The 18,389-nt window shown below is 34.8% G+C and overlaps 1 protein-coding gene across 7 annotated transcripts in view; it reads right to left on the bottom strand.

Moving 5' to 3' along the window:
• The window catches only part of LOC144978407 (adenosine deaminase AGSA-like), a 77,738-nt gene that overhangs the window by 47,085 nt on the left and 12,264 nt on the right, over window positions 1-18,389 (bottom strand). For 2 of the 7 annotated variants that reach the window (XM_078924404.1, XM_078924408.1), the window contains exon 2: window positions 12,276-12,334. The gene's annotated coding sequence lies outside the window, so the exon portion shown is untranslated. Of the gene's footprint in view, window positions 1-594; window positions 967-2,296; window positions 2,615-12,275; window positions 12,335-18,389 lie in introns of those variants that run through there. The other 5 variants (XM_078924402.1, XM_078924409.1, XM_078924407.1 and 2 more) reach the window with 5 other exon arrangements.

Raw genomic sequence — 18,389 nt, 5'->3', positions numbered from 1 at the left:
GAAGAACGAATGCCCAAGAACCGACGACAAGAGACCCGCATTACAATAATATTTCAGAAATCCGCCATCGACCCATCAGCAGCGTTTCAGATCACAGACTCCACAAAGAGATCATCAAACAAAAACAACATCAAGAGGAAACACAGCATCAAAACACATACATACAACAATGTGCAAAATCAAAACACTTATAACTTCAGGCTGTTTTTTTTCTTCTCCATCGGAACCAATCACGAATGGAATGCGTTACCACCAGCAATGACCGTAATAGAGTATACAGGTTACCACCAGAAATGACCGTAATAGAGTATACAGAAACACTGAAAAGAGAATTTAGCACGATTCAAATAGAGCGACACATACATATATTAATGTCACTTTGTTTAATAATAATAATAATAATAATAATAATAATAATAATAATAATAATAATAATAATAATAATAATAATAATAATAATAATAATAATAATAATAATAATAATAATAAAAAGAAGAAGAAGAAGAAAAACAACAACAACAACAACAATTTTAAAATAATAAATAAATAAGTAGATAAATAAATGAAGAAATAAAGTATGCCCCCAATATTTACCGATTAGCTATTTGTGCAAAAGAAAAATCAACCACAATAGACGTTCTAGTATTATTATTACGAGTACATGCGATGGAATCGAATATCCTAATGGAAATATTTTGCTGCAAACTCTTACTATTCACTTAGCTTGTGTGATGGTGACAATGGAACTGTATAGACACCAGCGACGTAACAGATAATAATAATATAGTCGTATCCAAGCACCAATGTAATTCTATGTAAATTCCCCAAATGACGAGCTTTGTATACCACACGTTATTTATATTCTTCTGCGAAGTCTGGGGGAGTCGGACATGAAAAGAAAAGAATTTCGGTCGAGCGGAGTGATCACGAGTTCGTCGTAAACTTTTCTGTGACGGCGACGAAACTGAATTTCTTTTAAACATTATCTGGTCAGCGAGATTTATTGTGAAGACCAAGAGAGCCGTGCCGTGCCGGCTCTATAACTCAGGTGTTATCGTTATGAATGCACTCTTTTGAATACGTCGCATAGCACTTCCTGCTTTTTGATAGTGTGCGCTTGGCTAAGAAGCTCACAACGGACCAACACACAAAACTATGTGTAACATTGAACATTATAGTGTGCGCTTGGCTAAGAAGGTCACAACGGACCAACACACAAAACTATGTGTAACATTGAACATTATAGTGTGCGCTTGGCTAAGAAGCTCACAACGGACCAACACACAAAACTATGTGTAACATTGAACATTATAGTGTGCGCTTGGCTAAGAAGCTCACAAGATTGCCATCCGGAAGTATAACGGACCAACACACAAAACTATGTGTAACCTTAAACATTTAAAGTCTGGTTAATACAGTTTAGTGAGAATTACTCATAAACGTGGATGGCAAAAAAAACCCAACAAAACAACCCAATAACAAAGACCTGAGTTACGTCAACTTCATTCTATCTATAGCTAGGAACTGTCAGTCATGTAAGATATGATTTCAGGTTGATTGATTTGTTTTTAAGGGCTTGACAGTGCTTGCAACCCAATAAGGTAATCTCAGAGCCAGTAAAACACAGAAAATAGGATAGTAAAAAAAAATCAAAAAAATCTGGACTTATTAAAAGCACACGAGATGAGGAAGAAAACGGGGATAGCTCAAATAGTGAACAGATGTAGATTTCAAGAGAACTCGATCAGTGTAATTGGTCTGAGATCACCTAAAAGTCTCATCCAGACAATAGCACGAGATTCCACCAAGAGGATCCACACTCAAATGCTTACAAAACATGCTATTCAAAAAAAAAAAAAAAAAATATTGCAGTACATTACAGAGAGGTGATTTACAGAGAAGAAAAAAAGTATCATCTCCCAAAACTATTGCTATATCTTTGACTGTTTCCCTCTCCACATAAGACAAACCAAGTAATCTCATTCCAAGAAAATGATAGAAAGCAACTCGAAAAACATTTAGGGGTATAGCAGTCACAACAAGTGACCGCCTGTCCATCATGGGAGGTCAGAGTACCCCACTCGAGATTACAGGTTAGAATCCCGTCTGTAAAGGTTGAATTATGATAATGTGAAGAACGCAAATCATAAACTGTAAAAAAATGGTAACAGCTGTAAAAAAAAAAAAAGAAAAGAAAAGAAAAGAAAAAAGAAAAAAAGAAAATACTAAACACAGAATGTTTCAGGTTCAAAACCATCAGTCAATGGCAAATTCAATATCAACGTTAATACTTCACTTCAAATCAAGAAAGACTGGATACACGTTCTCAGCAAATCCCAATGGGCATAACAGTGTTAAGAAAAATCACTGACTAACTTGGAGTAAATCGACCATAATATTGACATCTATGGGCTAGAGTTGACTCTGTATTAATATTAATATCGATACGTAAACAGATATGACTGATCACTCACTCTTCGTAATGTGTCGCGCGGGGGCTAGCGGTGAGGAAAAAAGTCAGTCGAAAGAGGACCAGACACGTTTCGACGGATGGGTTATATACCCATGTCATAATATCCACACACGCTCGCTCCGTCCTTGTCGGCCTCGTCATGTCACAGCGCCCGGTATTCTTTGCACGAAAAAAAAAAACAACAAAACAAACCTCATCGTTTTAATCTCTGTGCAATTGTACTGCCGTTGTATTAATTGTGGGATAATAGCCCTTTTCTACAGATGGATCCAAACAATTATCTCTTGGTTCTAATTACACTGTTTCTGTTAGAATTGCCTTTGCTCTTATCATTTTAAAACACTATAGGTCACGATGAAATCGGTGAAATTAACTCCAACTCAATCCTAGAGATTTTTACTACTTTTCAAAACTTGAAAAAAATGTATTAAAAATAAGCATGTGTATAGATCGTTTTATTCAACTACAATTAACATGCAAAAATTCAAAACATAAGCTTTGATACTACGCCTTTAATTTTTCTCAAAAACATGTAATAAATAGGTATGGGGTAAAAGTAACCCGGGTTAACAACAGATATAGTCGGTGTTAGGGTTGAGTGAGTTAACGGAAAGTACAAAAGGTGAAATGGTACTGCCGTGGTATGATTGTTTGGGGGGGGGGGGGGGGTGTTTGTTTTCTTTTTTTTTGTATATATATTAATATATATATATATATATATATATATATATATATATATATATATATATATATATATATATATATATATATATATTATCGATCTTGGCATTAAACATATTGTGAATTTCCAGAGTAACTCAGCGATGTAATCTTAACTTCGTACCCAAAGGGTACAGAGTACAACTACTTGCCGTGCTGTGTGGCCTTGTGCAATTTACCTTGCCCTAGCTCACTAGGGTGACGCCTGGGTTATTCCAATTTTCCCTCGGAATAAAGACAAATTTCCCATTGGGGATGACTAAATAAAATTTTACTGATTTTTTTTGGTTGTAAATAACGATGAATAATTACCATAACAAAAATCAAGTTTTAATTGCAGCGCCGCAAAGTGACCAATAGCTGGACCTTTAATGTTTTGTACTTTCCGTTGATTTCACCGATTTCATGGTGTTCTGGACCCAGATAAACTAACAACTAACTGGTTCTGGAGTGTTTTGAAAAGTTAAGAGCAATGCAATTCTAACAGAAACAGTGTAATTCGAACCAATAGATTTTTTTTTTTGGATCCATCTATAGAAAAGGGCTATTATCCAACAATTATTGGATTCAATAGTCTGATGTCACGTCGCCCAGCAACGACGGCCATCATGGTTCTAAACAAAGAAAATAAGTACTTTTATTCTTCATGCTGGCTGGAACTTTTCGTATGTCTTGTGATCAGAATGTATAAAAGTTAAAACATGATCATATTTATAATGATTTTCTCCTCTGGATACGCTTTTATGCTCGTCGGAGAAATATTTCATAAGGGCCTCCGCCATTGTTCCGATAGTTTAGAGCCAGTTACTAAGTTACCATGCGTCATTACGAGGGAAGTGACGACATGACTGTTGAAGCGCATTATACAATAGTACAATTGCACCGCAATTAAAACGATGGTTTTTCGTGCAGAGAATGTGCGGTGCCGTGACATTACAAGGCCGACGGGCGAGAGGATGTGTGGGCGAAATCAGACATGGGCGAAATCAGACATGGGTATAACCGGATGCCGCATCGCCTCCGACCATCAGCCGAAAGGTGTATAGCCCACTTAAGATTAGGTCGCACACAAACGGTTACTACTTACTGTAAGGAGATTAAATGTTTATTAAAAAAAAAAATTCTCCCAACCACTCGAGCGTTTTACATAGGTTGTCAGCTCCCGCACTCACAGAATCGCCCTATTAACTAAAATTAAATTATATAGAGGTCTTCGAATTCCACGATTTCCCTGTTTCATATTACATGACAATATTAAACAGATATGATTAATGGCTCGTATAGCTATCTAAGGATATAACATTCACAATACAATAAGTAATGAATAAAAAATAAACAAGTTCCAGTCCCACTTATAAGTGACAATAAAAGTAAGTCGAATTTATTCTGTTTTAAATATTATTATTCGTACTCGTATTTACATATTTTTAAATGTTTATTTTACATCATGGGGCACTAACAAAAATCACAATATTTTATTATTTTTGTGAGTTTTGGCTTGTGGCAGCCGAGGTGCTTAGCCAAACTAGCACTCTCTCAGATCTTGCTTGTAGGGGTGCCGCTTGATACAAATGTGTGAGGATGGTCTGTTCTTCCTATGTTCCTAATGGGAAGGGATTGAAATCTGGTTTGATATAATAAATATAAACAGGCCGTCAGATTTCTCCGTGTTAAACTTCCTTGGCCTGTCTGCGGGACTTGTGTTCCTCAGACAGTGTTATACATAGGGTCTAAAGTCAAACCTAATAATATGTTCACACTGGTACAAAGGGCTAAACTAGGCAAATAATATTTAATAAAAATTTAGTAAAATTAAATAAATCTGAAATCAAATGTGAAAATGGAGGCTATTTAATTCAATAGATATTTGAAGAACGATTTTTTTGGCCAAATTTTTAAATACGTGTTTTTTCGAGAGTACGGCAGTTCTGTAGCTAGTTAAATTATATCAATCGTCCCTTCCCTCTACTAGCAAAAAGATAAATACTGTATTGATAATGATAATAAAATACTTGCTAAGGTTACTTCCCTGCTTGAAGGCAGCAAGATTCGTGCCTAGGTAATGTTGCTCTGATTTAAATTTTTCGCTCTATCAATTATGAAAACAAACATTACAGAAAATATAAATAGTCCTTCAGAGCCATCAGGCCCATGAAGCCGGAGTTAATCCTGGTTTCTATAGCGTGAAATGGACAATAGCAATTGCTTGCAATCCTTAAGCTAGGACGTTAGTGCTTTCCATCGGATTTAACAGACCCAGCTACCCAAACACTGCTGGGTGGACATTGGGGGTCAGTAAAATATCGCCTGATCGATCTCGGGTCCCATTACGTGTGAAGCGAATGCTCTACCAACTGAGCTATCGGGACCCCCACAAAAACTATAACATGTGGTAATTCTCATCAAACTATAAATTTTGAAAGAACATGTCACAATGGTGTGAATTACAAAACAGAGAGATCCATGTCAGAAAAAAAAAAATGTCAGAATCGTTCAGATAAGTGATTGAGTGAAATTGTTTTATCGAAGTTTTTTTTAACCCAAATTAGTGCCACACAGTTATCCAATGACATAGATAATAGTTACTGGATCCAAATTATGTCTTCATGGTAACGATGAGAGTGATGATATAGTGGTTGTTAAAGTGATAATGATAATGAGGTCTAATAACAGATTAAAAATCCAATAAGGATAAGGAAAAATTAACACAATGGTTTGCATTAAATAGACAAAACAAGACGCGTCCAGCCTTCTTGACAGTCGAACGTGAACTGACAGTCACGACGTGATTCTTCATTTGTAACCCAATTCGGAATTGGGGTACGAGGTAGAGTGAAGGTGTAACTCAATCTGTTCTAGAATTTCTAGAATTCAAAATGTGCGTCTCCAATCTTACCTGGAGTGAGGCAAAGGTCTGTGCCAAGAACATAAGAAGATGGAAGAGTGCTGTTGAGGCCCTATGCTCCGCCAGGAGCCAAGAGGCATAAATCAAGTCAAAATCGGAAAACGGTGGGATAAAAGCTGGATCCGATTTCGTTTAGGTTGTAGTAGTGGCGGTGGTGGCGATGATGACGAGGAAGAGAATGATGATGTAAAGGTGGTGGTAGTGGTGGTTTCTATAGTTAAGATAACGATGTGGAGGTAGCTGTGGTAGTAGTAGTAGTAGTAGTAGTAGTAGTAGTAGTAGTAGTAGTAGTAGTAGTAGTAGTAGTAGTAGTAGTAATGATGTGGTGGTGGCTGTAATAGTAGAGGTAGTTTATTGATGGCTACTTCTGCAATTAGAGAGAGAGAGAGAAAGAGAGAGAGAGAGAGAGAGAGAGAGAGAGAGAGAGAGAGAGAGAGAGAGAGAGAGAGAGAGAGAGAGAGAGAGAGAGAGAGATTCCTTGAACTTTATAAAATGTAGTTAACTAACTGTAAATAATATAATAACGGAACTATTAAAGTAATCTGACAGATAAGCTGATAGATTTCCATGGATTGGGTTGGGGTAACAAAAACAAAACAAAACACGATCTTGTCAAGTACTACTGCGAATAAACACTTCGTTCTTTTTTTTTTTTTTTTTTTTTTTTTTTTTTTGCTAATCAACATTGGTAATGTAATCTTGCCTTTTATGAAATCTCTGATAAAATTAAACCTGACCCAACGGTTTTAACCTTTTGTTATCTGAGGTCCAGGTCCATTGTGATTTCCTATGTTTTTATTGAATATAAGCAAAACATTAAGAAATAGGCCATGTTTAATGGATTTATTCTTACATTGAAATAAGTTGTCCTTTAAAGTCATAAGGCTCCTGGAACGAGACATTTTCCTTTATCTGTTACATGAAGCAACAAACCTTAATAAGTGATTGTTACACTCTGAATAATTAGCACATTTACGTTTATTAGACCCGCTACCAATTCATACATTGTCTTCTCAATTTCAACTTTTCATTTCACGCAAGAAGTTAAATAAATCCATTGAAAATAATATATGGTAATTATACCTCTTGTTCATTGCTTGCTCTAAATGAATTTCACTCCACGGTTTTATGTGAGATGATATTGCATTCTATCGTTTTAATCACGATACAATGCTGTAGGCTGCCGTAATATAATTAATCCAACTGAATCAAAAACTTTTGTAATGAGTCTCTGCATTCCTTGACATATATTCGTGTGCAATGGAAGCTTTGCCCTACCTATATTCTGGCAATTAAACAATGTATATTGAGGAAAAGGTATTATTATTATTATTATTATTATTATTATTATTATTATTATTATTATTTATTATTATTATTATTATTATTATTATTATTATTATTATTACTATTATTATTATCATTATTATTATCATCATCATCATCACCGTTATCATCATTGTGTCTTATCCTACGAGATGATCAAAATAGCCTTCAACTTTACTGTATCTTATAGAATTCTTCTTTATTCTATATTCTTTATAAAACCCCTCGGCGGAATTGACCTTTTAACTAGAATCTAGAGGGTGGCGATGCGATTAAGCAAAGAGAACAAAACCTTATTTTGCTTTCAAGTGTTTTCTAATTTTAAAAGCAGATTGCTGTAGATTTTAAAGATTCTATGTAACTTTTTTTTCTAATGCAAGTATCTAAGACAAGTTAAAACCAGTATTATGAAGATCCCTATATTAATCAATTTTGGCAGCTACCTCACCATGTCATTGTGATTAGCCCTACAATAGATTCAGATTTCCAGTGTGCTTGTCATACACTTTTACATAGGGAAGTCAAGAAAAATATGCCAAAAAAACAACTGCTTGGTTTTGAATACATAAAGAAATATGCAATAATATCTTTTATTCTTGTATATTTATCCTATAACTTGCTGAAAATTTATTTGAATATATTTTACTCTTTTCTTTATTTTTAACATTTATCAAGATGATAAGAGTGCTAATGAAACTCTTTATATAGCTGATTTGTAATATTAGTAAAATTTTATAGATTGATCTTTTTACCATGTAATATTGCAGTTGATATTAAAAATATATAATATAATAATCTATCATTTATAGTACATATTTCACTAAAAGTAATGATTTTGTTATTTTTTTTTGTTTTTTGTTTTTTGTTATTGATAATGAAAAACTAATTTATATGATACAGTAAAAACAACTTTTAAGAATACCAAAACAATCTAATTAACTACTAACATGGGCCATGGAGACTGTACACATGAAGCAGGTTCAAGGATAGAAATGAATGGAAGAGCAAAATGAGCAACAAGAGCTTTTAGCATGAATTGAGGCTGTTAGGCTCAGCGTTTATGTAACGCATATTCAATGTATATTATCTCAAGAGATAATTGTAGATATTATTGCATTTGATTTTGGCGCTACATAAGTTTTCATTATTATTATTATTATTATTATTATTATTATATTATTTATTATCATTATTATTATTATTATTATTATTATTATTATTATTATTATTATTATTATTATCTTAATTTGATAGTTTGCAAAATTTTTCTAGCAATATAAATCAAGTTAATTGCAGTTATCTTAAATATAATCACTTGATTTTAACTTGCATGGTCAGGATAGAATACAATTTCAATTTTAAGAAAAGTCACAAGACTTTTCTTTGATCCTGAAAGCATTTACTTTTCTTTATTTCCTTTGAAAATTATCTGATGCGGTCATAGAGCAAAGAAAATCGTTTGTTTTTTTTAAACAAAAACAACTTCTTTTCTCTACAATTAAAAAATAAAAAGATGAGGAGCCTTTCTTGACCAATTTTTTTTTGCTGGGGGCCTTTCCTCATAGATTTTTTTTAATGGGACCCTACCGTTTCAGTAATAATTATCAATTTTCCTCTTTTTCTCTCTCTCTCTTTTTCTCTCTCCTCACAGGATGAGAAAACAAGCATACCTGTAGTAGAGATACATCATATCTCTATATTATTGTGATTTTCAGCATGAACAATCTAATGAAATGACAATAAAAGTGACATGTATAAACATGTAATCTGTCTTTAATTTCTTTGGATTAAATAAGTTATATAATGGACCACAGATACAGATGGGTGGGTGAGACTGAGAACTATTCCTCATAATGATAACATTCGAGGTATTTTCATAATATGCAATGTGTGGTTTCCATTAGTACAGTTTGCTTTTTGTTTTGAATGGTTTTAGTTTTACGGCATTTGCAACACGTTTGGGTCATATCATCGCCAGTAAAAGGGAAGAAAATTGGATAGTGAAAAGATTCTAGATGTGCAATAAAAAGGACTTGAGGATAAACGTAAGACAAAGGGGAGTGGTTCAAATAGGGAACAGATGTAGATTCCAAGAGCACATCATCAATGTACTGAGTTGGAGATCACCTAAATGTCTCACCCATACACCATCACAAGATCCCACTAAGAGGAATACACTCAAATGCTTACATTATACATTCAAAATAAACATAACAATATATAACAGAGAGATGATTAACAAGGAAAAAAAATATCATCTCCCAAAACAATAGCTATGCATTTGACTGTTTCCCTCTCAGCCAAGCACTACGGCCAGGGCCAGGGCAAAACCAAGTAATCTCATTCCAAGACAAAGACACAAAGCAAATTGGAAAACAGATATAGGGTGATAGAACACACAGTGAGTGCCTCCCTGCCCATTATGAGAGGCCAGGAACCCCACCCAGTTGGCACAGTTTAAAGTGAAACAAAAATAAGAGCACTTTTTGTTTTCCTAAAAAAACAGGGTATTTTAATTAATTTTGATGCACATTGTAGGTTTGTTCATTGTTGTTCTTGGTTTTTTTTTTTGTTTTTTTCTTCAATTTAAGGCTTTGTTGAGTTCTGACTCGATGGAAATCAACGTTGTTTCAACTCCTTAATAACAATGAAATTGTGTGTCCGTTTCTGCTAACCTAAAGGCTATTGGCAATTTTAATACAGGTAAGTTTACCGCGATGATAGACCAACATCTCGCAATCATCTTTTTTTATTGACTTTCCAATCTGGTTTATACACAAAAAAGCTTTGTCCGTGTCACAAAAGTACTTTAGTGTTGAAAAAATCAGCATCTTAACAGTCTAATCTCTATCATCTTACTTTACTGTGTAAGACTCATTCATTTTGCAAATATCTTTAACAATTTTATTAACCCTTAAACGGCGATGTTGATAATCTCTAAACTTATCATATTTTCTCTCGCAATTTATACATTGGTAACAGCAAACCTAACCGTTTTCGTCAAGAGAGCAGTAGAATTATTGTGTAAACCCGTACTCTTCCTTTAAAGGGCTAAGGTATCAAAGGTACACGCTATCCTGTATTATTAAAAGGTTTTCATAAAGTTACTGGGACGCCATTAAAACATAATATTTATATTAGACCTCTATCATTTAAAGATCATCCATCATGGGGGAGTGGGACCATGCTCATGGTTTTTCTACAGAATAAAAGAAGGGGCATTTTGGCTATGAAAACTATGGTCGTGGTCTCCAGAAATTTCCTTCAGAGTAAACTGCTTGAATTTATTCACGGTCCAATTTCAGTTTGCTGCCTAGCAATGGGTAATCAAAAGGTTGGTTGGTTGCGCATAACATTACTGAGGGTCAATTGCAGCATAGTTCGGGTCATTTCCGTCTGATTATAAAATAATCTGGGTCATGTTTTGACGGCTTCAGGAGACTTTATCCTTCTATTGGTGTAGAAGACAGCTGATTGGTTCAACGTTTTTAGTTTTGGGTCAAATTGTCATCCAAACATAAGGAGAAAGATACAAATTGTGGGAAATAGAAGTACTAATACTATGCCATTGGTTACAAAATATCTAATAATATTACTTGTAGGGGTAGAATGAACGTATTCTTTCATTTATTTGTATTTATTAAATTCATTATATTTATTTTATCGTGCAATAACACATGCTCGCAAGCTCGTTGTGTTATTGGGCACGATAAAAATAATTTGTTTAATAAATTATACAAAGAGATGAAAGAATCGTATATTCTAGAATGTTGCTAAAATTTAAACCAACAAAAAATGTAAGCTGTCTTGCTCCTACTTTTCTCTTAAATAGTAAGAGATGCATTGGGTAAACATTTTTAAATGGCTACGCATAACTAAATGAAATTTTTCACCGAAGATGGATCGCATGAAACAAGGGAATAAAATTACAGATAAATTCGATAAACAGGACAATAAAAATTTTTAACTCTGAATCTGAAATTAAACGAAAATTCATCTTTACCTCTTGTTTTTTTTTTCTTTGTAGAAATCTTCAACCCTGGTAGACTTGTTGGTATATGCCGCAGAAGTAGCATATTTCTTGGCGAAGAAGCTTCTATTCTCAATTTTCTTTGAATTCTGAGGCTGTTTTTAATTACCGGCCTTAATCATTTCAGCAGTCAAAGAAGCGTCTGCACTGGTCGACAGCGACTAAATTGCGATTACGAATAAAATCATTGAATGAAGCGGAAAGAACGTCACTCCAATCAGGATTTCGAAAAAGCAATGACGATAAAAATAACAAAAATCTCGCAACGCTTGAACAGTAGAAACTGTGGACTATGTATCGTTTTAAGATAAATACACAATTTTACGTATATACTGGCTACCAATGGCCATATGTGGTATTTATAGTATGTATTTGAGTGTCAGTAAATGCAAAATAGGTCCTAGGTCGCCCGTATATCCATCTTCTTTTTGATTTTGTGGGTTTAACTGCGCTTGCAGTTATTTTGGGCCGTTTCAGCATCAATTAAAAGAAGTAAGACTTAGATCTAGCTATCATGCACCAAGGAAAAGCTTAACACAAGCTGATAGGCGATAAAGAAAGAAAGAATGAGAGAGAGAAAGAGAGAGAGAGAGAGAGAGAGAGAGAGAGAGAGAGAGAGAAAGAAAGAGAGAGAGAGAGAAAGAGAGGGAGAGAGAGAGAGAGAGAGAGAGAGAGGAGAGAGAGAGAGAGAGAGAGAGAGAGAGAGAGAGGGAGAGAGAGAATGAAAGATATATATATATATATATATATATATATATATATATATATATAGAGAGAGAGAGAGAGAGAGAGAGAGAGAGAGAGAGAGAGAGAGTTCTCACCAGATAGGCTAAGGGCGCTGGCACAGTAGATCCTCTTTTGTCACTCATACCATCACTCCCTATAAAATTAAAAAAAAAAAAGAAAAGAAATAAACTGATGGATTGAGGAAGGTGAAAAGAAAGCGGTTGAAAGTAAATGGATTCACCTTTCATGAACTTGCAGAACGCACAACATGACAATATCGAAGGGGCTAATGGTCAGTACTGACGATCAGGCACTTAGGCTTATTGGTAAATATTGACCATTAGTCCCAGCTTTCCGGAGTGGTTATGTTACCGATTCTTTTTTTTTCGCTGCTTGCGATTCTCATGTCAGTTGTACAAAAAAAAACAAGAAGTTTAAAGGTTTAGATGGAGTATTCATCTATCCAGCATTCAGTACTAACCAATGTCCATGCTCTATATCCTTTGTCCTTTTCATGTGGATTTTCATCATTGCTATGAAAGGGGACCATAACATTTGGTTACACCTGAGCACCTACATTTAAGTACTTATTCATTGTCAAGTGTTTAAATATAGCGTATATTTCGTAATTGTTTGCGTGAGCCCCTATTTGCAGGGAACATGTAGCAGTGACATACAGAGACGCCAATCTTAAGAATTAGAACTGTGTAATTTGGGAGAAAAAATGTGTAATTAAATTTTCTAAAAGGGTAATCTAACATGGTCTCATTTTCATGAGTAATATTGACCGTTCAAAGTGCCGTGACAGTGTATAAATACTAATTAAGGCTAATACAGGAGAAACGGCGGCGTGTAAAAATATGTAATAATCAAAGATGTTCGTATTTTTCGTACTCTCACCATTCGTAATTTTCGTAATGGTTGGCATCTCTGGTCATGGTTAGACTGAAAATTGGTTTAAACAACCTACAAGAATATATTGCTTTTAGATCTAAATTCTGATCTCTGTTTATCTCGTCAACTATGTCTCAATATTATTTGCTTCGCCGCTTTGTAGCTTGATCTAAATCTGACAATCCAATCATTATTCTTATTAAATTTTACTTGAGCCGAAAAGAGCTTAAAGTGTCGCAATCGCCTCAACTCCCTCTATACCAATCATTTTCAGTATTTTCCCAAAATGGCAGGCTTACCCAGCAGAAAAAATGATTTTTTAAAACTCAAACAAGCTCTCTACAAAGCAACTTTATGTTCTTATTAATTAAACAAAGATCATTCTTCAAATTTTGTGATGTACAAAATAAATCTAAATAAGAAAAGTGTATATTGTGTCGTAACAAATGTGACGATTTTTCTGCAGGTGGTAAGGAGAGGGTTAAAACCCCTAACATCAAACAAAAAGTTAAATCAACAAACCAATTATTTGCTCGGCGTTCTTGTCAAAATATTATGGAAACACTCAGTTTATGAAAACTGAGACGACACATCAAATCCGAGACATTATCAAGTGGAAACCCCAAGTGTTTGTTTTATTGACTATTTACCTACTTCTGTTGTAAAACTCGAAAAACGCCAAGGGATAACGTTTACATAAATATTATAGTACAATCGGACCTCGAAATTGAAAACCTCGACTTAATTACTGTCATGGTCTCAAGTGAGTAAAGAGCTACTCGACTATGCATAAAGATCTATGTAGAATGAGGCCCCAGAATTTACTAGTTACTATAAATGAAAAACAATTAACGATTTGTTTACAATGAAATAAAAATAATGATGAAATTTAATTAAAAGAGATAAACAGTGATCGTGGTAGTTACAAATAGAGATATGAATACTTTACGTAACTTATGATAATATATCAGGTTCATAAGTTTACGTTTCCAGGCAGTTGATGGGCTTGGATGATCTATTCCTCTGATAACAGGATTGGACTCGTAAAATTCCACTTCCAGGCAATTGGTAAGAGGTTATAGTGTAGTACAGCGGGCTTGGGTTTGATCCTTGAAGATTATACAATCAAAGTTAAAAGCTCCGGCGTCTTAATGGTGTAGATATAATATCTACAAAGTCCCAGAAGATAAAAATCTTACAATATATATATAGGAATAGAGTGACTGGCCGTCCGGCATAGATTGTGGAGAGAAAGTGAGTGTCAAATGTTAGACCTATCAGCTTTTATAATAAGTGGCTACGTGACAGAATGTAGAACGAAAAGTATTCACTAATTAGAAATTAATTCGAGGGAATGCTATAAAAGGAAAGACGATCTAATATTAGAAGGTAAAGTTTATCTAAGCCTACCGAAATATAACTGGAGTGAGATGAATTCAGTTCTTAATAAAATAAAATTTAATAAGATAATTGTGAACAACCTTTACTGTGACACCCCCCACCCACGTTTAAAATATACTCTTTAACCATTAAGATAGATTTTACAAACGGAAGTAAATTTACTATCATGATACTCTCGCATTAATCCATTGTTATGATTTGTGCTACAATTAAATTATTTATTAACTAGACATGGAAATGTTTATATTAACGTAGGTATATGAATGGGTGACAATAACAATGAAAGATTGTGATTACAAATCATTGTGATGAACAACATGATGGCAATGTGATTACAAATCATTGTGATAAACAATAGTGATGGCAATGAAGCATGATTTAAGTCGATGATATGAAGGTAATTTACTGCATGAAATGAATGAAAATGTAAATGGAATATTGACATTTCAATTATTAATCATAAATGAGTGAAAATTCATAACAATAATAGTAAAGAGAAGATTTCCCAAATCATGAATGGGTATGGTATATATATTCAAACAATACTCAATGTTACATTAAGTTGGGTCATCATGTTTACAAATAAAATTATCGAAATTGTGCGTTCTGATTTGGCATAATTTTCGAGGTAACTAACAGTATGCATGAGAGGTTAAGTTATACCCTTCTCACGTCATTACACTAATCGAGAAAGTAGGTCGGCGTGAATATTTTCACAGCCTGGTATGTGAGAGATACTGAAAGTGTAATTTTGCAAAAATAGACTCCACCTTAGTACTCTACTATTATTCATTTTGTTATTTCTTATGTACGTGAGTGGTTTATGGTCCGTTTCGACCACAAACTCTTTTAGCAGTAGATATCTGCTGAATGTCTTTAAAGCAAAGACGATGGCCAGTCCTTCACGCTCTATTACAGAGTATCGTGATTCTCTGTCCAATAATTTTCTGCTTGCATATAAGCAAGGCATTAGAGTTCCCTCATGCTCCTGTAATAGTACACCTGCGATGCCCTTATCAGACGCGTCAGTTCTTACAACAAATTCTTTTGACATGTCGGGTAATTTAAGAATTGGTTCTGAACAGAGTAATGCCTTTAATTGGTTAAAGCTATTCTGACACGCTTCTGTCCAAACAATTTTGTTCGGTGACCCATTCTTTGTCAGATTTGTTAGCGGTGTCGCGATGTGCGCGAAGTTGTAAATGTATTTCCTGTAAAAATTTAGGAGCCCAAGTACTTTGCGTACTTCTTTTTTTGTCTTAGGTGGTTGCAATTGTGCGATTTTTGTTTGTTTTTCTGTCTCGGGTGTCTGTGTCCCATGACCAACGGTATGATTAATCCTGCATTTGAAGCTTCGATATTAGTAAACATAGGTTGCGACACTGTGTCTCTATCAAAATATTTTTTTAGCATATTTGCATGGAATGTCTTTGTTGTGTTGTTAATTTTAATCTCGTAATTAACATTAGATTTTACTGCTGTTATTTTGAATGGTCCTTTCCATGTAGCTAAAAGTTTACTCGAGTCATCGGGTAAGAGTATTAGTACTTTGTCACCAATCTCAAATTTTCTTGACTTGCTTTTTCGATCGGAGTATTCCTTGTATTTCTCTGCTTTTTTAGTGACGGATTCCTGTGCTAGCTTACACGTGTCCTCTATTCTGTCTTTCAGGTTTCTTACATATTCGTAAGCAAACATAATTTCGTTATTGTCCTCCTCATTCCCTTTACAAATGTCGGCTACTATATTGATCGGGCCGCGAGGTGATCGTCCATACATCAACTCAAATGGGGAGTAGCCTGTAGATTCTTGGGGTATTTCTCTATATGCAAATAGGATTGCTGGTAAGTATCTGTCCCAATCATCTGGTTTTTCTGCTGACACTTTTCTTAACATATTCTTTAGAGTGCCATTAAATCTTTCACAAAGACCATTTGCTTGGGGTGGTAGGGAGTTGTGAATGAGTGTTGGATTCCCATGAGTTTCATGGTTTCATGCATCATATGTGATGTAAATTGGGGTCCATTGTCCGACAGTATCTCATTTGGTATGCCTATTCTAGTAAAAATTGTCATCAATGCTTCAGCTATGTGATCCGATGTAGTTGATTTCAATGCTATCGCTTCTGGCCACCTGGTTGCGTAATCGACTAGTGTTAGTATGTGTGTATGGTTTCTATCTGATTTTGTTAAAGGGCCTATAATGTCAATTGCAACTTTTTGAAAAACTTTTTCAATAACTGGGGTTGTCTCTAATGGCAATCTCGGTATTCTGCCTTTTGCGACTCTTCTTTGGCATGTGTCACAAGATTTCACATATTCTCGGACGTCTTTAGTAATTCCAGGCCATGTGAAATTCTCGGATATTCTCTTCAATGTGGAAGAGCTCCCAAGATGTCCAGAAGTTATTGAATCGTGCGCTATTCCAAGGATTTTGTTTCTGTAAATACTCGGCGTGACCAGTTGTTTAGCTATTTTGTTTCTTTTCCTATGTAACCTGAACAGAATATCTTTTTCAATGATGTATTCAACTTTTGATTTCGTCCCTTTGTTTGCGATATTGAAATATGATGTTAAAGTCGGGTCCTTTTTCTGTTCTTCAATGAACGTGTTCCTGTCAAATTGTTGTGGTTCAAGAGAAATAGTCATTGGCTTCTCTGTTGTCTTAGTCATCTTTCTTGTTTCTGCTAGACAAGCTGTTTCTTGGGTTAATGACCATTCTTTTACATCTTTTGGGTTGTCTTTAAGACCTTTTATATTGCCAACAATAACATCAGCGACGGGTTGGGAAGTATACAGCATTCCACTATTCCTGTATAGTATGGGGTTTCTATGTACACATTAGCTGTTTCAAAGGTTTCGACTGTGCCACTGAATGTGATGCATTGTACCGTTTTTCCAGTTTTGTCTTCGTCATTGATCAAAGATGCTTTTATTCCTACTGTACTGCATCCTGTGTCTCTCAATATTTTGCAATCAGTTCCATTAGCTTTGCCTTCACAAAAAAATAGCGATCCTGATTTGTGAGTTTGTGTTAAAAGTGACATACCTTTCACGCAATACACATTTATATTTTCTCCTGACATTACTCGTGTCTGATTGTTTACACTTGTTTGGAGTGATGCATTTGCAGTTTCTTTTGGATATCCCACGATTTTGTAACATTTGTCTGCTGTGTGGCCTTTCATTCCACAATATTGACATTTAATTATAGGTTTATTGGTTTTCTTATACTCAGTATTATTGTCAGTGCTATTTCTTGTTTTGTTTTGATAGGGTCGGCTATGGTCTCTATTGAACTGTTTGTTCCATGGTTTGTTATTATGATCATCTTGTTTCACTTGCGTGTTCCGAGTGATTGATCGGCTCGTTCTATTTGAGTACTGAACTTTAGGTGTACCTGGACTCTGAGCAGCAGCAGCGTAGTATGGTTCCTTCAATGTTCTGCTAAGGGGTGTCAATGGATGTGCGCTGTTAAAGTTTTCTGCGTAGATTTTTAATTTGTCCAAGTTTTCTGGCTTTCTCTCTTTAAAGAATGCGACTAAATCTGGGTTGCAAGCTTGATAGATTCGATTCTTCAGCGTGAGATAGTAAAGGCCTGCAAAGTCGTCTTGTTTTACGTTTGCCAACTCAAGCCACCGATTTAGAAATTGAGTAATTCGGTTCACGAATGTATTAAAGTCTTCTCCACTTTCCGGTTTTGCAGTGTGAAACCTTTCCTGGTAACCATCTTCCGTTAATCTAAATCTTTTTAGTAGAGCGTCTTTAATTTTACCATAATCATCTGCATCTTCAGTTGTTAAGGTATAGAAAACTTTTAGCGGTTCTCCAGATAAGCAGTTAATCAAGGCTGTGGCCCATTTGCTTTCTGGCCAACGATAACCTTTAGCCTGAACTTCGAATCGGTGTAAGAAG

The sequence above is a fragment of the Berghia stephanieae genome, chromosome 8 (assembly GCF_034508935.2).
Source record: "Berghia stephanieae isolate SIO BIC M18660-M18661 chromosome 8, UCSD_Bste_1.3, whole genome shotgun sequence".
Lineage (NCBI taxonomy): Eukaryota > Metazoa > Mollusca > Gastropoda > Nudibranchia > Aeolidiidae > Berghia > Berghia stephanieae.
Note: the sequence above shows the minus strand (reverse complement) of the source record. Positions and strands in the feature narration are given on the sequence as shown.